Source organism: Oryx dammah, unplaced genomic scaffold (genome assembly GCF_014754425.2).
Source record: "Oryx dammah isolate SB20612 unplaced genomic scaffold, SCBI_Odam_1.1 HiC_scaffold_24, whole genome shotgun sequence".
In the NCBI taxonomy this organism is placed as follows: domain Eukaryota; kingdom Metazoa; phylum Chordata; class Mammalia; order Artiodactyla; family Bovidae; genus Oryx; species Oryx dammah.
In genome coordinates this window covers 35,165,169-35,185,760 of record NW_024070208.1, presented here as the reverse complement: position 1 = coordinate 35,185,760, position 20,592 = coordinate 35,165,169, and the positions used below count along the sequence as shown (strand labels likewise).

Here is a 20,592-nt window from a genome sequence, read left to right as displayed (position 1 = left end):
TCCCTTCACTTCATGGGAAATAGATGGGGAAACAGTGGAAACAGTGTCAGACTTTATTTTTTGGGGCTCCAGAATCATTGCAGATAGTGATTGCAGCCATGAAATTAAAAGACCCTTACTCCTTGGAAGGAAAGTTATGACTAACCTATATAGCATATTGAAAAGTAGAGATATTACTTTGCCAACAAAGGTCCATCTAGTCAAGGCTATGGTTTTTCCAGTGGTCATGTATGGATATGAGAGTTGGACTGTGAAGAAAGCTGAGCACCAAAGAATTGATGCTTTTGAACTGTGGTGTTGGAGAAGACTCTTGAGAGTCCCTTGGACCTCAAGAAGATCCAACTAGTCCATCTTAAAGGAGATCAGTCCTCGGTGTTTGTTGGAAAGACTGATGCTTAAAGCTGAAACTCCAGTACTTTGGCCACCTCATGTGAAGAGTCGACTTATTGGAAAAGACCCTGATGCTGAGAGGGATTAGGGGCAGGAGGCGAATGGGATGACAGAGGATGAGATGGCTGGATGGTATCACCGACTTGATGGACATGAGTCTGAGTGAACTTTGGGAGTTGGTGATGGACAGGGAGGCCTGGCATGCTGCGATTCTTGGGTCGCAAAGAGTCGGACACGACTGAGCAACTGAACTGAACTGAACTGAAAGACCAGCGAGGTTGAACATCTTTTCATGAGCTTACTGTCCATTTGCATATCTTCTTCTGAATATGTCCTTTGCCTATTTTGGAATCAGGTTGTTGTTGTCAGTTGTTGTTTTGGACCTGAGAGAGTGAGAGCAACCATCAGTTTGCCACCCCGCATCTCCTAACCTTTGTGAGTGCAGTGTGGTCTCAGACAGGTACTAAGTTCTGTTCTGATGGCAGCGCCAGGTAAAAGGACTTGGTATTTTCTGGTAGCCTGGTTACTTGGGCTTTACCAATCAATGTTACAGGGCTGCAAAGCAGATTGTAGGAAGCCAGGTGGGCCAGTGGATGCCCCCACAAATGAGCATGGAAGGCTCTCTGATCAGAAAATCCCCTCTCCCCAATGTACCAGCCCTCTGGTCCTCTCTTCAGTTTTCAGAGCTCGTCTAAGTACTGGGAAGAAAGTCGCCCCTGGAACAAAAACACACTTTGACAATTAAGGCCTTTCCAGATAAAACTTACATTCCTTTTTTTCAACATTTCTTTGAAACTGAGGACTGAACGTGATTTAGACTTGTGAAAAGCCATGGCTAACATGCACTCTTCTTCCACCACGACATGGACCTTTACTCCACGCGCTCTCTAAACACAGATAATCACCATGGCAACCACCGTGTTTCACGACTCTCACACATATACTTGCACCTTCCTTAAAGAAACACAGAGCACAACAGTGTAGAGTTAGAACAGTAAATCACTGGGATGTTTTTTATTTGTTGTTACATAGTTGTCAGGATCTTGAGAAGAGCTGGACATTGTCATCTGCTATCAATTGTACTTGGGAAAAGTAGCTATTTGGCTGGGCCCTTTGACACCTTTCCAGAAAGTGGGGTGTTGTTTGTAACATGCAAGGCATGACCAATGGGTGTCCAGATTGTCAGGGTTAGAGACTTTCAAGGCAGAAAGTCTCACTAAGAACACCAAGTGCTGAACAGTATACATTTCTACACGTCTGCTGGGCCAGTCCTCCGCACTTACATCACAGTTACGGTCACTCACATGTTGCTTAGAGTTTGCACACACACGCTTTTGGGGTAGCATCTGATTTTATCTTTGGTTGTATTTGGAAACATGCCTGGCAGTTTTGCTCTGCTTTCAAGTCTCTCTCTTTCTTGGCGATGTGAACAAGCCTTTTGCTGCCCTGTGAATACTTGGTGAGCAGTCTGCAGAGTGAAGCCCAGGCAAAGCTTTCCTCAGGGGGTGTCTCCAAGGGTCTTCTGAGTAACTCAGGGCCTGTGCCCTGGCACGGTCAAGGCCCACAGGCTGTGGGCAGAAGCCCCATGTGCTCTCAGCAGACCTCCTGCCCTGAGTTCTGAACGTTTCACGGTGTTCTGTCCATGGATGGGGAGAACTGTCCTTCTGTGATAACTGCATGTGATGAGAACAGGTTTTCCCTCTCGCTAATGAATTGTAGCTGTGATTTCTCCCACATTAAACGCTCTGTCTTTGGAATACAAATGTTTCGAGGGGAGAGAAGAAAGGACCCTCTTCTCCTTGATTGTTTTCTTTTAAATTAAAAGTAGTAATAAATCTAACTCAACCTAAATAACTGCTGAACATTTCGTATTAACATAGCAGTGAAGATGAACTTGGGCAGCTGTGATAAATGTCTGTGTGTGCTTAGACTGGACTGCCTCCAAACCCTTCACTCCCACACCAATTTGGAAAGGCCTACCTGAGGTTTTTATATCCTTAGCCTGAAGATTCATTTTTCATTTGCAAGATAGAGCCCCTGCGTTTCAAGGACAGCTATGCTATACTTCTGTAGAAAGTACACAGAGATAATGTTGGAATGAGGAACTTTTTTTTAACCCAGGGAATATACTGTTTGCCTTCCAGACCTATCTCATGCCTGCTTTTCTGTGTTTTCTGTGATTCGATTATAACTCTGTAAGCCCAAGTTCCATGAGGTGAGAAATAAATCAGGTGTCAGTCTCTGTTGAATGTGTACTTACCGTGGGGGAACAGGAACAGCGGAGCCACTGTTCGGGCCCTCCTACTGCTGTCCCATTGGGCAGGATGGCGCGTGGAACCAGTGCCGGACAGACGCTCTGAGCCTGGCTGCCGAGAGCAGAGTCTCTGCTGTCTGTTCACAGGCCGCTAGGCAGGGCTGCCACCTGAACAGGTGCACGAAAAGTGGATAGAATTTGGAGGAAGACCAAGTGATGACATGAGGATTCAGACGTTGATGGACTTCTGAAATAATCACTACTTATTAATTTCTGTGTGTGAAAGCGCCCCGGATGCTAGATGGTATAAAGAGTTTGTATTCACAGAGTTTCATTTACTTCAGTTGGGAGTGAAGAGAGCGCTGGTGGGGAATTGGGTCTTCCTCGAGGCTCCTGTGTACCGCGAGCCTGCTTGCCTTGGGGACTTGCCAAGAACGCCTGCCTCCTGGAGGGTCCTCCTCCCTGAAGACCTCAAGTCAAACACTGCTTGTTCAGGAGCGCCTCCCCTGACATCTCTGGAGAGGCTATAGCTCGGCGCCTTATCAGCATCCTTAATCCTGGTCCTGCCCTTTCTAGCAGCAGTCACAACTGTTTTTTTTATTTTTTATTGAGGTATAATTGACGCACGACATTATATTAGTTTCAGGTGTATGGCATAGTGACCTAGTATTTGTACACACTGTGCAATGCTTACAGTAAATCTAGTTAACCGTCCGTCACCATGTGTAGTTACATAATTTGTTTTCTCTCAGAACTTTTCAGATCTTAGCAACTCTCAAATACGCAGACAGAATCGTTAACTGTAGTTGCCGTGCTGTACGTCACACCCCAGGACTCGTTTATCTCATAGCTGAAAGTTTGTATCTTTTGACCTTTACCTGTTTTCCCCACCCCCACACCTTGACTGCATAGTGATCTGTGTACTCCTAAGGACTGGGAGCTCCATGAGGGCAGGTGTTGGGCCCTGTGTCTCTGGTCCTGGGATCCAGTACCTAGAGCAGGGTCTGCTTTCCTCTCTGCCGAGGGCCTGAGCCCTCCTGTCACGCTCTTGGCAGAGCCCCCTTCAACTTCTGGCTTCTGGAGCCTCCCAGGTGTCCACTCTTCCCTCATTGGCACATGTTGTTCCCCTGGGCGGGGGTATCTTTGGCTCCTGTCTTCCATCTGGGATATGGTACTCATTCTCTAGACCCACCCCAATGTCTCTCTCCACCAGGACTCCTCTAGTGGGCTCAGTGGTCCCTCTCCTGTCAGCTGCACCAGGTGGATTTCCACACTGGGGTCTTACCACGCTGTCCTGCAGCACTTACTTCACACATCTCTCTCGCTTGCTGGACCAAGTTCCTGGAGGACACAGAGCACGCCACTCATGTCATTTTCTGTTTTGTCTCCATCCTTAAATACAGTGTCTGTCACAATAAATATTTTGAATGAATAAAAATTTCTCTTATTAGTAATCCATGTCCCAGGAATTTACTAAAAAAATTTCCCAGGAATGTCAGCTCCTCTTCTGACTAGGTGCTGGGCCCTCAGACACCTATAAATGATACGGTCAAGCCCCTTCCAGGGAAAGCTGCGGAGATGGGTGTTTTTGTCTGTTCCCTCTTCGCTGAGCCTGGGAACAGCTGTGGAGAGCAGGTGTGTGCCTGTTCAGGACTCGAGGATGAAGCCCCGTTGGCTTTCAGAGCGGGATATCTTGGTGGCCCAGCTCCTGGGTGGGAGCCTTCAAAGCTGGGCTGTGTGGCGGAGCACCTTCTTGGGGCCAGGCTGGACGCTGGCGCTCTCTCTGGCTCTCAGGGTGTCCTGCGGGCTGGGACTTAGGCTGCGAGTAAGACAGCATTTCCTGTCCTCTTCCATGGGTTTATCTTCTCACTCATCGTGTGTGGGCACATTCTGGATTTCCCTCAAAGAAACTGCTCCACGTGTAGCTATGTATTTGGTGCCTCTGAGGGAGCTGGGGAGTTTATTTTTGAGTCTGATGGAAGTACTTTGTGATTGTCCTGTAGTGTATCTGATATCGGTTTTGGCTCTTTGTCCCAGTCTATTGAGACCTTCTGAGTCTTGATCCTGTTATGCAACATATTGTATAAGGTCACCCGTTGGCTCGAATATTGTGTTTTCTGCATTTTTTTTTAACCTGAAATGTCCACCAAGTCAGGCCCATGAACTGACTTAGCATATTGTTGCTATTTAGCATACTGTTGGCAATTCAACAGTTTAGCCTATTGTTGGCAGTTCAGATTGACCTCGCTCTGTTGATTAGCAATCTTTGGCAGTTCAATCAGCTAGAAATCTACAAGGCTTTATTTTTATCTTTTAATTTTTATCCCCCCCCATACAATGTATCACAGGAGACTTGGCTAAACACCTGATTGAGAGGAAGTTCACAAGTGTCTGCAGCCTTCCATTCCGTCCCGCCCTGGTACCTTGGCCAGTGAGTCACAATGGGCCTCATTTGTCAAATCTTGCTTCTGGTGAAACAGTGCTGCTTCCAGTGACTACCGCCTCCTTTATGAAACTGTTTTTCTACCCTCTGTTTAATAACTTACTCAAGAATTTTTCTGGAGGCTGACATAAGCTCTTAAATGATCATTTTTAGCCATTTTTCTTGATCTTTTCCTGTGTTGGGAAGTCAGGACACTTGCCTGTTTCTAAATGTTTTGTACCTCTTCTGTTCTCTCTGAAGTTGAAATACAATGATTCTGTCATCATATTTGCACATTCTTTTAGTGTTTTGAGTGTAATCCACTTAGACCTAGAGACTTGAATTCATTTAAATCAGTGGATTATATCTCTTACTATTGTTCATTTTGGTTTTTAATTCCCTGAAGCATTTTTATTTTGCCCTTTCTTTGCTGAGACCCTCTTCCTTGAGGGCTCAGAAACATGCCTGCTTTATTTATCACTGTTTCCACAACCGCTCTTAATAAACACATATTAGATGATGGAATGAAAGTTGAATTGCACATGGACTCTGCTTACTAGACTGGTAGCCCCATGAAGACCATTAAGGGGTGGATCCCTTGTAATTTTTATATATTTCCTTTGCCTCAATTATGTATTATTTTATTTTTTTGTTTTCCTATAGTTTTTTTTACTTCAAAAAATAAATTAGTTCCCCCTGAATTTCTGATAATACCTTAAAATGCAAACTTTACTTGTAAAACCAGCTTATTTTCATTAGCAATAATGTTACATGTTCATTTCCAGTAAGAATATTCTCATTAAATACGTTCTCAACATTTAAATAATATTTTCCCTTATAAAATCTGGATCTGTGACCTCAAAAATTCACCAAAATGATTATAATATGGTTCCAGTCATGTGCCTTCAAGTTGCTGGCAGTCAATAAGAAGTATCATCATAAAATATCACCATAAAATCATCTCTCTGCTCAGTCTTATGTAACCTCATTCTTTGCTTATATGAATGCCTATACTTAATGGTTTTTATATAGATGAAGAATGTCACTTTGATTCAGAGCAATTTACAGCCAAACCTTCTTTATTAGTGTCTTTGTCCTTAAACCAGGGGCAAAATGGAAAACATAACCATTACAGGTTAAAACTCAGGAGAACCTATACTTAAAATTTGATACTTGTACCTGAAAAAAGTCCCTTTTTGGGATATCAGATAAAATAAAAGAAGATCACAAATGTTGATTGTAGTAATAATATTGATGTCTCACCTGTGGAGCATGCGTGGGGTGGGGGAGGGTCAGATGGGGACTAGTCCATGATGAGTCCTATAGCCACCGACGGTGATACCATTAGGGTCTCCTCTCACCTCATTTCATGAGAAGCACATCCCTGTGCCCTCAAGTGTTGGCTCTACAGCCTTGGGCATTGGGCAGGGATATGGTAGAGGCCAAGTGAGTGACACATGCCACCACAGAAATGAAGAGAAGGGACTGAGAATGAGCTGGGAGCACTCTGAATTCCACGTCAAAATAAGAGGATGAGATGGAGAGAAAATCAGGAAGATGGGCGCGATCATAAGAGAGGGGGCAGTTGGCCCTCTGCAGAGGGGCCTCCGGGACCTAGGGTTTGGATAAGGCAGTGTCTGCCTCTCCCTCCCCTTGGCCATCCCTGGACATCGGCCTCTGCTGAAGCTCCGTCCACAGGAGGCAGAAGGCTGGCTGACGCTCTCATCCCCTGCGGGCCCCCTTTCTTGGTTGATGGGGCATTTTAGCGGAGCAAATACATCCACCCTTAAACTGAGAGGATGTTGCTGAGGACGGCATCCTGCCACCCAGACTGAATGGGACCTGGGGATAAGCTGACCTCTGAAGGGCGGGGCTGCACCAGGCTCTCCCCTCTGGAGCGCATGGTTCCCAGAGCCCAGGGACTAATTCTTACAATCCTTCTCCTTCAGAATCCCATCGTGTGAGAGGGCAGGGCTGGGGTGCTGTCTCCCATGTGGCTGGAGCTGGTGCTCGCCTGGCAGTGAGGTGTCTGAGGTCGTTTCCAGTCCAAGTGCCTCTGTTTCCCAGTCAGCCTTCTGCATGTAAACCAGCCTCTGGACCTTGGCTCACCGGCTCACTGGGGAGCACCTACAGGTGTGTGTTTCTTTCCTTAACACATTAGTACAATTAAAAATACTTATCTAATATCTAATATCTATCTAATCTATCTAAAGATGAAAGTGAAAGTGGAGAGTGAAAAAGTTGGCTTAAAGCTCAACATTCAGAACACTAAGATCATGGCATCTGGTCTCATCACTTCATGGGAAATAGATGGGGAAACAGTGTCAGACTTTATTTTGGGGGGCTCCAAAATCACTGCAGATGGTGACTACAGCCATGAAATTAAAAGACCCTTACTCCTTGGAAGGAAAGTTATGACCAACCTAGATAGCATATTCAAAAGCAGAGACATTACTTTACCAACAAAGGTCCGTCTAGTCAAGGCTATGGTTTTTCTGGTGGTCATGTATGGATGTGAGAGTTGGACTGTGAAGAAGGCTGAGCACCGAAGAATTGATACTTTTGAACTGTGGTGTTGGAGAAGACTCTTGAGAGTCCCTTGGACTGCAAGGAGATCCAACCAGTCCATTCTGAAGGAGATCAACCCTGGGATTTCTTTGGCAGGAATGATGCTAAAGCTGAAACTCCAGTACTTTGGCCACCTCATGCGAAGAGTTGACTCATTGGAAAAGACCCTGATGTTGGGAGGGATTGGGGGCAGGAGGAGAAGGGGACGACAGAGGATGAGATGGCTGGATGGCATCACTGACTCGATGGACGTGAGTCTGAGTGAACTCCGGGAGATGGTGATGGACAGGGAGGCCTGGTGTGCTGCGATTCATGGGGTCACAGAGTCGGACAGGACTGAGCAACTGAACTGAACTGAATCTATCACTTTTTCTCATTCTTGTGTTGTAATATTAATTTAAAATTTAGGCTTTGTTTTATCATTTTTGAAGTGAAAGTCGTTCAGTCATGTTGGACTCTTTGCAACCCCATGGTCTATACAGTCCATGGGACTCCCCAGGCCAGAATACTGGAGTGGGTAGCCTTTCCATTCTCCAGCAGATTTTCCCAACCCAGGAATCAAACCGGGGTCTCCTACATTGCAGGTGGATTCTTTAGCAACTGAGCTATCCAAGAAGCCCTTTATCATTTTTAAGGGGTCATATTCTATTCGAATGTTCATCTCCTCACCATTTTGGTGGAAGTCAAGCCACCATCAGTCCAAGGTGCTGAAAGTCCAGCCACCTCATCCGTTTCCCCCAGCCTTCATGTCCAGCTATTGGGAGCCAGCCCTTCTGCTTCTGGAGACCTTTCCCACCTGTCTTTGGCTTTCTCAGCCCTCACTGTACAGGATTTCCAGCACGAGACCTCTGGGAAGGAATAGTTGAGGTGGAGCAGGTGAATGGAAGCAGAATTGTGGCAGGTGTGGAGTCAGGAGGTTGTAGAGGGAGGTGCACACTGTTGAAAAGTCTCCTGTTTTGTGGAAACATCCAAACTTGACAAGCCCCCAAATGTTACACATTCTGAAAATAAAATAATGTTGAGTTCTCTTGCATCAGTTTCAGGTAATTTTCCTATTTGGGTTATGAAAACAGAGATTCCCATTAGAGCGTCTCTGCTCACATTTATCAGAAGAGGAAGCTCACGGAGGATTTTCTCGTCTGTGTATGTGCTCACTTATGAAAGTAATCATTTGCTGTCTTCGTTTGTGTTCAGCTCAAATGACATGCTTCACTAGAAACGTACGTCACACTCAGGCAGTCTCTTTGGTAGCTTCCGTGCCATGTGGGGAGCCCAGATCACTTAGGTTAATCAAAATAGCACCCTTTGTGTGTGCCGCTTGGTCGCAGAAAACTCTAGTTAACTACATTTTTAACCACCTTTGAGGCTTCCCTGATACCTCAGCTGGTAAAGAATCTGCCTGGAATGTAGGAGACCCTGGTTCGCTTCCTGGGTTGGGAAGATCCCTTGGAGAAGGGAAAGGCTACCCACTTCAGTACTATGGCCTGGAGAATTCCATGGACTGTTTAGGAGCCTCCCCCACCCCCCAACTCCGGCACCCTAGGTCTGGCCACACCTTTGTTTGGTTTCCTGTGTCGAGTGAAGTGCCTTCCACGTTGAGTTTGGAAGGTGCAGAGTCAAGTCTGTGTATCCAGAGTGCCGTGCAAAAGTAAGCTGCCAGCCCCTGGGGACCCCACATCACACATCTTTCAATAGCACAATTGTCGAGAGAACCACGCCAGCACATGAGAGCTCAGGGTCTGGGTGGGTGTGCTGCACACGGACGTTTCCCTGATGGTGACGGCCTTAAATCCCGACTGTTTACAGTTCAGACATCTTCTTGAGGGACCGTCAGTGAGAAGGCAAGCAGTAGGAGGTGGCTGAGTGCCTTTCAGGAGGTGAGGGCTTTCCATGATGGACCGTCTGAGGGATTTCAAAACAGGGATATCCAAAGATTTTTATTACCAAAGTAGAATTAAGCAACAAATTCTTGAGACTCTCCATAAATCAGAAATTACCACCCCCCAACAAAATAAAAATATCTGGCCGAGCTTTGGGGAGTGAAATATTAATTTATCTAAGTGACATGTTGACTGCAGGGCGCTCTCAGGAGACCTCTCTTCCCCCCTTCCAGCTGAGATGTCCGACCGTCCCTCCTTCCTGCCTTTGGAATTTGTAACACGTTGTAAAAGGCCCATTCCAATTCTATCATAGGGAATGGAATCCAAGGAGTTCACAGTTACTTCAGCTCTCTGAACTTATAAAAACATGTTAGTGAAAGAAGTACTGTACTTTATGATTAAGAGAGATGTTAAAGTTTCAAAAATTGTAATTATGATGGAAATGTAACAGTTTCCCCAAGTTCTTGTCTCTGATTTATATAAAACTTCCAGCAAGTTACTTCGGTTCTGTGGGCTTCGTTTCCCTGTCTGTGAGAAGGAATGTGTTTTTTGAGCTTAAGTGCTAATGCTTCTTTATTTTGATTGTTTATTCAATATCTCAGTTACTTTGACACTGGCTTAAAAAAAAAGAGCTGAAGGAAATTGAAGAAGTCACCATGGTCCCCAAACTTTGAATTTTTGTGTGTTATCCGTTTTTAATCTGCGAGGCTTTAGGAGAGATCATGGCAACATATTCTGACTATGTCTGCTGTCTCTTTGGCATGTGTATGTGCTTGTGTGAGTGTGTGTAGGTAACTTCCAACTGGTAGGAAGTGATACCCTTCATGCACCTGGTGGCTTGTCAATGTATGGCAAAACCAATACAGAATTGTAAAGTAAAATAAAAAATAAATTAAAAAAAAAAGAAGTGTCTCTTAGACTCTTTGCTGTTTCAGTACAGCGCAGACTCCAAGTTTAATAGAAAATATTTAAAATAAATAAATTAAAAAATGGTATTTTCAAAATTAATGAATATTATAAATTTAGTCCTATTTTTGTCCAATAAGTAAACTGTTAAGATTGTCAGCTAAGATAAATGGAATTTTCCATCCGAATCTTTTGAACAAACATGGGAGCTCGCTGTGGAGGCTAGTGGGCTCTTAGTCTCTAGGGCCCAGGATGGCACTTGACAGGGGACACAGGGCTGGCCCCAGAGCTCCTTGGTGGTGAGGAGGGAGTCTCAATGACCCCCTTTGGGCAGCAACGTGTACATCAGGATGAAAGCACCTGTAAACCCGAACACGACAAAATTCTGATTTCTCTTCATCACGTCTCATAAGCTTTAAACAATACCCAGCTGTCAAGTCATTTCAGAAATTCCTGTTCTGATGTTTAGGTGCCGCTTTCCTCTCTCTTGTTTGGAGAGCCAGGGTCCACAACCGTGGTGGGGGTGGAGTGCGGTCCAGCCCAGCAAGAGGGGATGTCCTCGTGGGTCAGGATTTCCAGGCGAGAGTCCACCCGCTGGGTGTCTCTGCAGGCAGGCAGGTGTGGTAAGCCGGCAGGCAGATGCAGAACCATGTTGGTTCCCGGTGCACACTGCGTTTCTCATTTTGTACAGCGTTTTTCCAGCTGAGAATGTTGATAAGTCAAGGAATGATGCCAATATTTACAAAGTGCACATGTTACGGTATCTGTGTACAGAAGTGACCCTGGATGTTGAGAAGTCTTCAGATGAGGATTACACACATTTGGATGAATAGTGTCTCTCTTCACCACATAATAGCAGATGATTTGTTCTGCTTCTTCTTTTGCGTAAGCAGAGGTTTTTCAAGATTTAGTTAGTTAAAAGGTTCATGCCTTTCACTCCTTCAGCATAGTTTTTATTTTTATTTTTGCATAAAATTATGAAGTTATAATGCCCTAATTGTGAAAAGGAAACAACAGCTTGAAACATAGAAACATCTCACTGTAAATGACTAATGTGGTGGAGAATCTGGAAAAAAACCTATTCAATTTCCACCTTAAAAATTATTGTTTAACTTTATGTAGCACAGCTACACAACACAAATATGAATCTTCTAAGGGCCAAATCATGTTTTCTGAGACTAGCTACAGTACAAGTTTCTCATAAAATTATTATGAGGATTGACCTTAAGTGAATGCCTTGCTAGTTAAGTTGGCAAAACTCTTAGTTCATAACACGAAAGTTGGTAAGACCTCCACTGTAAATGGCCCGGTCAGTGCTTCCAAGCTTCTGAATCTAAGATAATTTGAGGCTGATGGGAAGGTGTCCTTCAGAATAGTGCAGGCAGGTTAGAATACATCTGAGCGCGTTCACTCACAGCAGAGCATCTCAGCACGCCTACAGACTCACAAGCAGCTTGGTCAGGTCAGTGTCTCAGAGGGCTGGTACTTAAGCTTGCCTTGGATTAGTATTTCACATGCTATTAAAAAATAGGTTTCAATGGCTTAGTTGGGTTTGAGAAGAGAAAGTGAATTCACAATGGCTTAGTCGGGTTTGAGAAGAGAAAGTGAATTCAGTTATAGAGCCATGCCAAGATGGAAAACATGCTTTGATTCAATATGAAAAATAGCCAGAGTCCTTTTTAGTGTGTTTGCATAACAAAAATAGCTGGTGTTATGAATTTCATTTTTGCCAAAATTGTGGCATTCACCAGGGGAAAAAATGGCACACGAGCCCTTTATGTGGATAAATTTATACTCCGAGTCTCGAGGTCGCGTGGTGAGGGAGGCCGCGTTAGGGCTTGTCTCTCTAGCAGAGAGGTGGAGCCTCTGTGAGGTCATCTTATATGAAACAGCTCTTTAATGCGACTGTCTTGATTTTGGAGACAGCGAGATGGCTTTGTTTTGGATGCTAATGATTATTTCCCCCCTTTTATCTGTATTGTGTTAATTTAGATGCTGTTTAGATGTTTTCCCCGTGCTCTTTATGGGGAAGGCAGTGTCCACAGTTTTGTCGACTAACCATGCAGTTTATGGAACGCAGATATCTTCCAGCTCCTGTTTGCTGGTTGATTGCTCGTGATTTCTTGTGAATGCAGCCTGCTGTCCACTCAGCTGGGACAATGCCTCTCCGAGGATGCTTGTCTTGAGGGTGTGGTGACTTTCTCTGGCCTTGGGTTTTGCCAGCAGCTCTCAGTGGTGTCCTCCTGGCACAGGGATGTGTTTCCGTGATGCTGAAACTTTCAACCTGGGCCTTCATAGTAACAACAACACTGCTTCTGCCTGGGATATCTCTGGAGCCCTCATCCTTCCACATTCTCCTCTGAGTGCCAGTCGCCCCCCACCCCACCCCGCTGTCTCCATTCCCCTCTGTCTGGTTGGGACCCCTGGGGACTCGCATCAGGGCAGGTCCTCATCCTAAACCCTCATGAAAGGCCTGGGAGGTGTTGGGTGCTGTATGGGTCTTGCTCCCAACCTTCCAGGGGCTCCGGTGGGTGGGAACATATACCTGCAGGGGCCCCCTCGTTTGCTGCAGCAGGGCCAGTGGAGAAGGTGGGTGGAGGTGGGGGGTTGTTACACAAACCAGTGTCCTGCCCATAGAAGGGAGAGGGTGGCGGGACTTTGGGTTCCACTTTGTGTTGAAACAAGTACATGTGTTTGAGTGTGCGAGTTGTTGCATAAATGAATAACTTTGTCAAACTATGGATGAAAAGGAATTAAGGCAAAAAGTATAATAGCTAGTAGGATGCATGATAGGAAGGCAGCCTACCAGTTTAGGACCTTCTTTCCATGGGACCATGTGTCTGTTCTATGGATCTCTTGCTTCTGTGGAACATCTGGAAGGTTGTTGCATGACTGCTTGTCTCTGAGAGAAAGTTCCTGTTAAAGTATGTACACTGTGAGGAGAGATCAGTTGTGATGCCAGAGTGGGAAGAAGCCTGGGCCGTGCTGTCTGTCCACAGGTCGTCCTCCTGAGGGTGCTTGGATGCGGGAAGTCAGGATGTGTGTGCCCAGCCTCCATACAGTTATCCAGCTATCCCGAGCTTTACCAGCAGGAAATAATGTATCATTTCAGAGGTTTACTAGCTATCTGTCCCTTTGTTTTGTAGATGTAAAGATTAAAAAAACAATACAACATAAAACCCAAAATCCACCCCCCTACCCCAATCTAACCCTACCTTTGGCCAGGAAAAGGAAAACAGAAACCCTCCTCAAAAATGCTTCCCAAATACTTTGGCTTTGCCTGAATTGGTATATTTGGTACTGGAAGACTGGCTTCCCAGGTAGCTCAGATGGTAAAGAATCTGCCTGCAGTGCATCCCCAGGTCAATTCCTGCAGTGCAGACCTGGGTTCAATCCCTGGGTTAGGAGGATCTCCTGGAGAAGGGCATGGCAACCCACTCTAATATTCTTGCCTGGAGAGTCCCATGGACAGAGGAGCCTGTCACCAGAAGAGTTTTACTTCAGGATTTTGGAAACAAGTTTTAAACTATTCAACAAAAATAGATTTTTAATGTTTTGTATTTGTGTGAAAATATCCACAATTCTCTTCCTTGATGGTCTTCTAAGCACATAACTATTGTTCAGTTGCTCAGTCATGTCCAGCTCTTTGTGACCCCATGGACTGCAGCACACCAGGCTTCCCTGTCTTTCACCATCTCCTTGGTCAAACTCATGTCCACTGAGTCGGTGCTGCCATCCAACCATCTCATCCTCTGTCGCCCTCTTCTCCTCCTGCCCTTAATCTTTCCCAGCATCAGGGTCTTTTTCGGTGAGCTAGCTCTTTGAATCAGGTGGCCAAAGTATTGGAGCTTCAGCTTCAGCATGAGTCCTTTCGATGAATATTCAGGGTTTATTTTCTTTAGGATTGACTGGTTTGACCTCCTTGCAGTCCAAGGGACTCTCAAGAGTCTTTCCCAACACCACAATTTGAAAAAATCAGTTCTTTGTATCTCAGCCTTCTTTATGGTCCAGCTCTTAGATCCCTACATGACTACTGGAAAAACCATAGCTTTGACTATATGGACCTTTGTCGGCAAAGTAATGTCTCTTATGCTGTCTAGATTTGTCATAGCTTTTCTCTGAGGAGCAAGTGTCTTTTAATTTCATGTTTGCAGTTCCCATCTGCAGTGATTTTGGAGCCCAAGAAAATAAAATCTATCACTGTTTCCATTGTTTCCCTATATATTTGTCATGAAGTGATGGGACCAGATGCATGATTTAATGGTCTCTGTTAGTTCTTTATCACTGTGCTTTATGGGTGTACCAATCACACCATTCTCTAAATACCTGTTGTCTTAAACACTCCAAGTACTTGCATTGTGTCTGAAGAATATTATCTAGTCTGTGAAACTGCTTACAGAATTCCTTGTCTTCTGCCTCAGTAGAGCGACATTCAAACCTTGATTTTTGTGTTCCAGACTCCTCTCTCTTTCATTTTCTGTTCCATTGACTGGAAAAAGGCCCCTGGTTTCTGCTGTCACTGGTTTAGCTATTTGGATTAAATCCTAGTCTACCATATTTATCTCCTGAAGTCACTTTTCCTGTGCAGATCATGGTGTATACGTGTAATAAATAACCCTGACCAGACTGGACCTGAATATGTGAATTCTTTCACCTTGTCCATCTTTAGTAATGAATGGTGAAGCTTGTATGAGAGAAGGAGAGAGTTTTTTGAACACACTGAGTTTGATCAAATGTGGTGTTTGTTTAGTCTGTTTGTTGCTAACTCTGAGAGCAGCAACTACAAATCCATTCTTTGGTGATTTCTGTAACTGGAAAAAAGCAAATAAAACTGACAGGCTGCCTAGAGGCTACAGATTTTATCCCAGTGTCTAGGTGGGTGTATGGGTCTGGAGCTGAGCAGGGCTCAGAGAGGTGGCCACGGGAGCGGCCTGGGTGGATGGGGCCACGGGCTGTCACCACAGCGGTGGCTGAGGTTCAGGGTTGGCCCTTTCTTCTCCCTGCCTGGTGACCTTGGCTGTTCTCACAACTTAGTCAAGTGTCCTTAGCTGTCAGATGAGAAAAATTGTCCCACTGTGAGGTTTAGAGTTAGAGGAGGTGGCCTTTGTATAACGCCGGCTGACATGATGCCCGGCAGCAGGAGGCCCTTCTCCCCTGAGACCCCATTGCCTCTCTGGGGTCCTCTCCGGGGGCTTTGTGACTTTCTGCCTTGTGGTTTATTCTGCATTTAATGCCAGCTCTTTAGAGACAAGGTCTGTGTCAGATTCATCTTTGTTCCTTCTATAGTTTCTAGGGGACAAAATATTCTGTGACTGTTTAATGACAGTATGACTGAGTGATCCTGTGTAAGTGACGTAAATATTTTTACTGTTCCTAGTAGGGATTTTAAGCCTTAATGCCTGATGACAGCTGATGGGATGTGTGCTGTGAACATGGAAGTGTGTTGTGTGCCCAGATCTGGACTTCATGGGTGTAGCTGGTGGATTGTTGCAGATTCAAGTGTCTGTCATGTGCCTCAAAGGTAGAATCTGGGCAGATCGGAAAGTAACCAATGAGTTTGTCCCACAGGGAGTGCCTAACTTTTCTGCAGTGGATCTGTCATGGGCTGCAGGTCTTTGTCAAAGGGATTTGAGAAATTGTACAATTTCTCCACCAGTGAGTGATAAAGGGGCCCATGTTTTTTCATCATAATGAATCATTGTGTGTTCAACTGCTTCAAAGTCTTGCTCTGTTCTTTGAGATTCCGAGGCGACTAGTGGCTTGTCCACACGTCACCTTGTTTCTGAGTCCACCAGAAGCTCAAAGAGCTGTCCTCTGCTGGCCTTTGGCCTCAGAGGGATCTGGGTAGACATGATCACCTCGTGTGCCCCGTGGAGCCAGGGAGCCTTGAGAACATCGCACTTATCTGATTGTTGGTGGTACTGGGACACATCACATGTTTAGACATGTCAGTTGACTTTGTCTTAGTGTTTTCAATCACAGATTTGCCTCCTATACTAATATTTCTTATCTTCCTTAAGTATTAGTTGTATTTAGTTTTTGTATGGTGATCCCTCTGCTCCCAAAGAGGGACTCAGACTAAAATGTCAACCATGCCTTGCTTTCTTTACTAGAATGAACTGCTCTGATAGATGGAACTACTCGTACCATCTCAGATACGAGCAGCTCTGTGTCATTGTGGAGATGCATAAAGCAGTCCAGGTCTGTATGCTTCCCTCTTTCAGCCACTTTCTTTACAATTACAGTGTTCTACTCTCCCTTCTCATTACTTTTCTGAGTTTATATTAAGTTCTAGTAAAGCACTGTGTAAAATAAAATCAAGGAATTAAAAAAAATGATTGAGAATATAAATCACATGGACTTCTCAGGTGGCACTAGTGGCCTGCCAATGCAGGAGACTGAGATGTGAGTTTGATCCCTAAGTCAGGAATATCCCCTGGAAGAGAACATGGCAACCCACTTCGGTATTCTTGTTTAGAGAATCCCATGGACAGAGCAGCCTGGTGGGCTAGTCCATGGGGTCACAAAGAGTCAGACATGACTGAAGTGACTTAGTGTGCACACATACACACACATAAATAACATGCCTCAAATGCTATGGAGAAAATGAGCACTGAAGAGAAAATGGATTCACTGTAACTGCTGTGAGGGAGGGTTAGCATCTTGCCCTGTCGAGTTGAGTCGAGACCTCGGTGGAAAGGTCAGTTCTGAGCCATTTGGGGTTGCCATCTTGGAAGCCATGATTTCAGTGTGGGGGTGTTGGTGCCACAGACTCTCTAGCTGGGTGTGCCAACCTTTCAGGACAAGACGCTTTGTTTTCAATACAGGTCCTTGAAAACATTGTACTTGGAAGTCATCGGATTTCTGGATTAAATTGTAAGGAACCCATGTTTTGCTGTAAATGTGATGTGGAAGAAAAAAATTCACAGTTATCTTGCGGCTCAACTGAATCCAAATGCATCAACTACAGAGGTAGGAAGAACTAAAATGGTAAAGGGAAAGGAACTTGGGGAGTGGGCCAGGTGGTGGGTAGGGTCATGAGCCATGCCTCCATAGCTTCATTTTTATTTTGTTCTCATTTTGAAACCAGTTAGATTAAGAGAAGTTGGTAATAGAAAGTAACTGAATTCCCAGAAATGAACTGCATTTTTCTATTCTTGCTCCTTCTTTTCCTGTTTTATTGGTCTCAGACTTGTGTTTTTCATGCGATTACATGAGAGTGAGTGGTGTAGTTCATTAGCTCAGCCAGTAGAGGGGAATGACATCTGTGCCCGCTCATCACGGTGTGATGTCTTCTCCAACCCCCTTTGTTATGCTCCGGCACGGTCATAACACGGCCTTGCAGATCAGCGCTGGCCAGGGAGGGCGGGGCCCGTGATACGTGGGGAGGCGGCCTTCATTTTCTGAACTGTGTTCCCATAACTCCCTTGTTTTTATGGCCATTTCTGACGTCTGTTTCTCTGTCTCTGCCACTACATCCTTGTCCTACTTTCAGTGTGTTTGTCTCTTGGCGAGAGCCTGGTATGTCCAGTGTCGGCCTTCTCTGTGCCCATTTAACCTAACAATCTCTTAGGTACCTCTTTTCTGGAACAATGATTTTCACAAAAATCCTGTTTATGGAGGAAAGATACTAGATGATATCATTTGTTAAACCACCTATTCGCCCTAGATGTTAGAACTTCTATTCCTGGCTGAGGCAAGTCCATAAGCAATCTCCTAGACTTGAAGCCCCAGCCACTTCGTTTTGTAGAGCTTGTCTGTCACCTGTGTAGTTTCCCTGCTCTGACATCGGGGCCACTGCCTCATACCAGATGGCCCCCCAAGCTTCATCAAGGAAGGACTATGATGTTTGAGTGTCACCGTTTGTTGGAGTTAGCTGTTCTTTGTGAACTGTCCTCTCTGAACAGTATTCTTTTCTTCTGTGTCTTAAGTTATTTTGTGATTTAGCTCAGGAAAAAAATATTGAATAGGAATTGCCAGTAACATTAGTTGATTTCATTTTCAGCTCTGAGAGTCAAGGTGGATTCTTTCAGCACTAGATCACATCCCGTGCATTCCACTGGGTGAAGTTCTCCAAGTTGCTGGGGTCCGGGTCTGCCCTGGGAGGAGGAGGGAGCTCTCGGTGGGGAGGGGCGCTCACTCCTCCAGCCAAGAGAAGAGACCTTCTCCAGTTACGGGGGTGGGTCCAGGTCTGAGGACTCCTGCTTGGCAAGGTAGACGAAAGAATGTGTTTATTAGGAACTGGCCGTGGAGCATAAATGGATGTTGAAATAGACCAGAACCAGGCGAAGCGGCCCACCAGCAGATAGTCATAAAATAAGGTTACAAAACAGAGCACATCCTTGCCCTGCCTGCCTGCTCTGAGCCTGGGGTCAGGCCCTCCGCCCGAGCCCCGCTTCCCATCTGGTGTGCGGCTCACTCACACAGCCTCTCAGCCTCTCTCCTCGGCCCAGGCTTAGCCAAGGTGTCATGTCTCACCCTCGTTTGTAATATTTATTTCGGATTATTTGTCTGTGGGCCGGCTGCCTTTGAGCTCTTCTAGATGAGACCCAGGCTCTGTTCTGACATGCTGGGCTTTCTGGGAGGAGGACAGTGGGGAGGAATCGCCTGAGTGTGCTATGGAATTCTCAACGCAGAGACCCCAAACCCACCACCACCCCTCTTTCTTCCACAGATAATTCACCTCTTAAAAGAGTGTCTTGACTCTGGCCCTTTCCAAGCCGTCTTCTGAGAAGAAAGGAAGTTTGCTTGTTCTCTGGGCTGCAGCCTCCATCGCCGAGTCCAAACACAAGAAGAAGTGACTGGGAATCAGACCATGGCAATACCATGCTGCATGTTGCAGACGTGCAGCCTGAAGTCAGTTTGGGACTCACTCTTCAACACCAGTCAGGTCTCCTCCAAGTGGTCCACTTCCTGCAGGGTTGGTGTATGGCTGTGCCCAAGGGGAGACAGAAGTTTGCTTTAATAGCAAGATGAGTCAAGTACATTTGCTTTCCCCCATCCTTTTCTATGGCTTGTAGAACATCTGGGAATTTTTAAAACTCCCTACCATAGCACAAATAGAGCTTTAAATATAATAATGTCATCAAGTCCTTGTGATTTTATGAGATAGAGGTAATTATGAAGAAAGTAACTGTTAAGTTCACGAGGCCTTTTCCGTAATGATGGCATTTAAAGTCTTGAGTACAGTGCTTTTCAGTGTAAAGATAACACCTGATTACTCAGCCTTCTGCAGTCAGGAGCAGTAACTTATACGTGTGAAACTGAGCACAGGGGCTTCCTGAATAGAGCATTTCATTATTATTATTGGCCATCTCAAGGACTCTTTACAAATTCAGAGTTGGAGTTAACCCCAGGAAAGAATGTCAGAATTGCTGGGGGAATGAAAGAAGGATAAGAAATATGAACTTTGTTTTCAATATGTGTGAAGATTTAGGGACAGTAAATATAGCAAGTCTTGTGATTCAGACCCAATTTACTATTCTAACTTTTTAGGGAAAAAAATGAAAAGAGGAGGAGGAATAATAATTTTCCTGTATTTTTTATGGCAGCTATAAATGTCTTCTTAAATAGGGCACCTGTTCAAAGGAATTTTTTCTTGTATGTAATACTAGAGTGATGAAGCCAATGGAAAAACTTTGGAAGAATAAAATTCCAAGATTTGATATTTTCTGGGGAGGAGGTTGGAAAGGCAGTGATCTTTTAAGTTTTATTCTCTTGCAATTTTGCTACTCATTGAAAACCATTTTCTAGTGACGGAAACACACTAGGGACAAGGAGAGATGCTTTAGTCCACCTGCTGATGCTTGTACTCAGCTACCCCACCTTCCAGAACCGCTAGTAAAATGTCTGTCATGGCTGATCTGTGTGTGTGCCTCAGTGACTCTCTCAGTGCATCAGGGCTTTGGAGCATTGATCAGGGCCAAGTTCAGTGGGATATGAAATTGGAGTTTCTCTGTATTGAATTGGATACCTTCTTTATTGATTCAAGTACATTTTGTGGAGAACCATGCAAAACCCTTTTAGGATTCAGACTGGAAAATATATTGAAACCTTCACACTAGTAAGATATTTCCTTCCTCCCATCTATCCATTTGTTCATCTATCTGTCTTTGCATCTGTCCATCCATCCATCCATCCATCCATCCATCCTCCCATCCATCCATCTGTCC

At 45.0% G+C, this 20,592-nt stretch overlaps 1 long non-coding RNA gene across 1 annotated transcript; it reads left to right on the top strand.

The window, feature by feature from the left end:
- Positions 1–17,094: 17,094 nt before the first annotated feature.
- On the top strand, positions 17,095–20,282 carry LOC120882957. The gene is made up of 2 exons (XR_005725623.1): positions 17,095–17,392; positions 19,095–20,282. It is a non-coding gene; the product is annotated as an uncharacterized LOC120882957 (long non-coding RNA).
- The last annotated feature ends 310 nt before the right edge of the window (positions 20,283–20,592 follow it).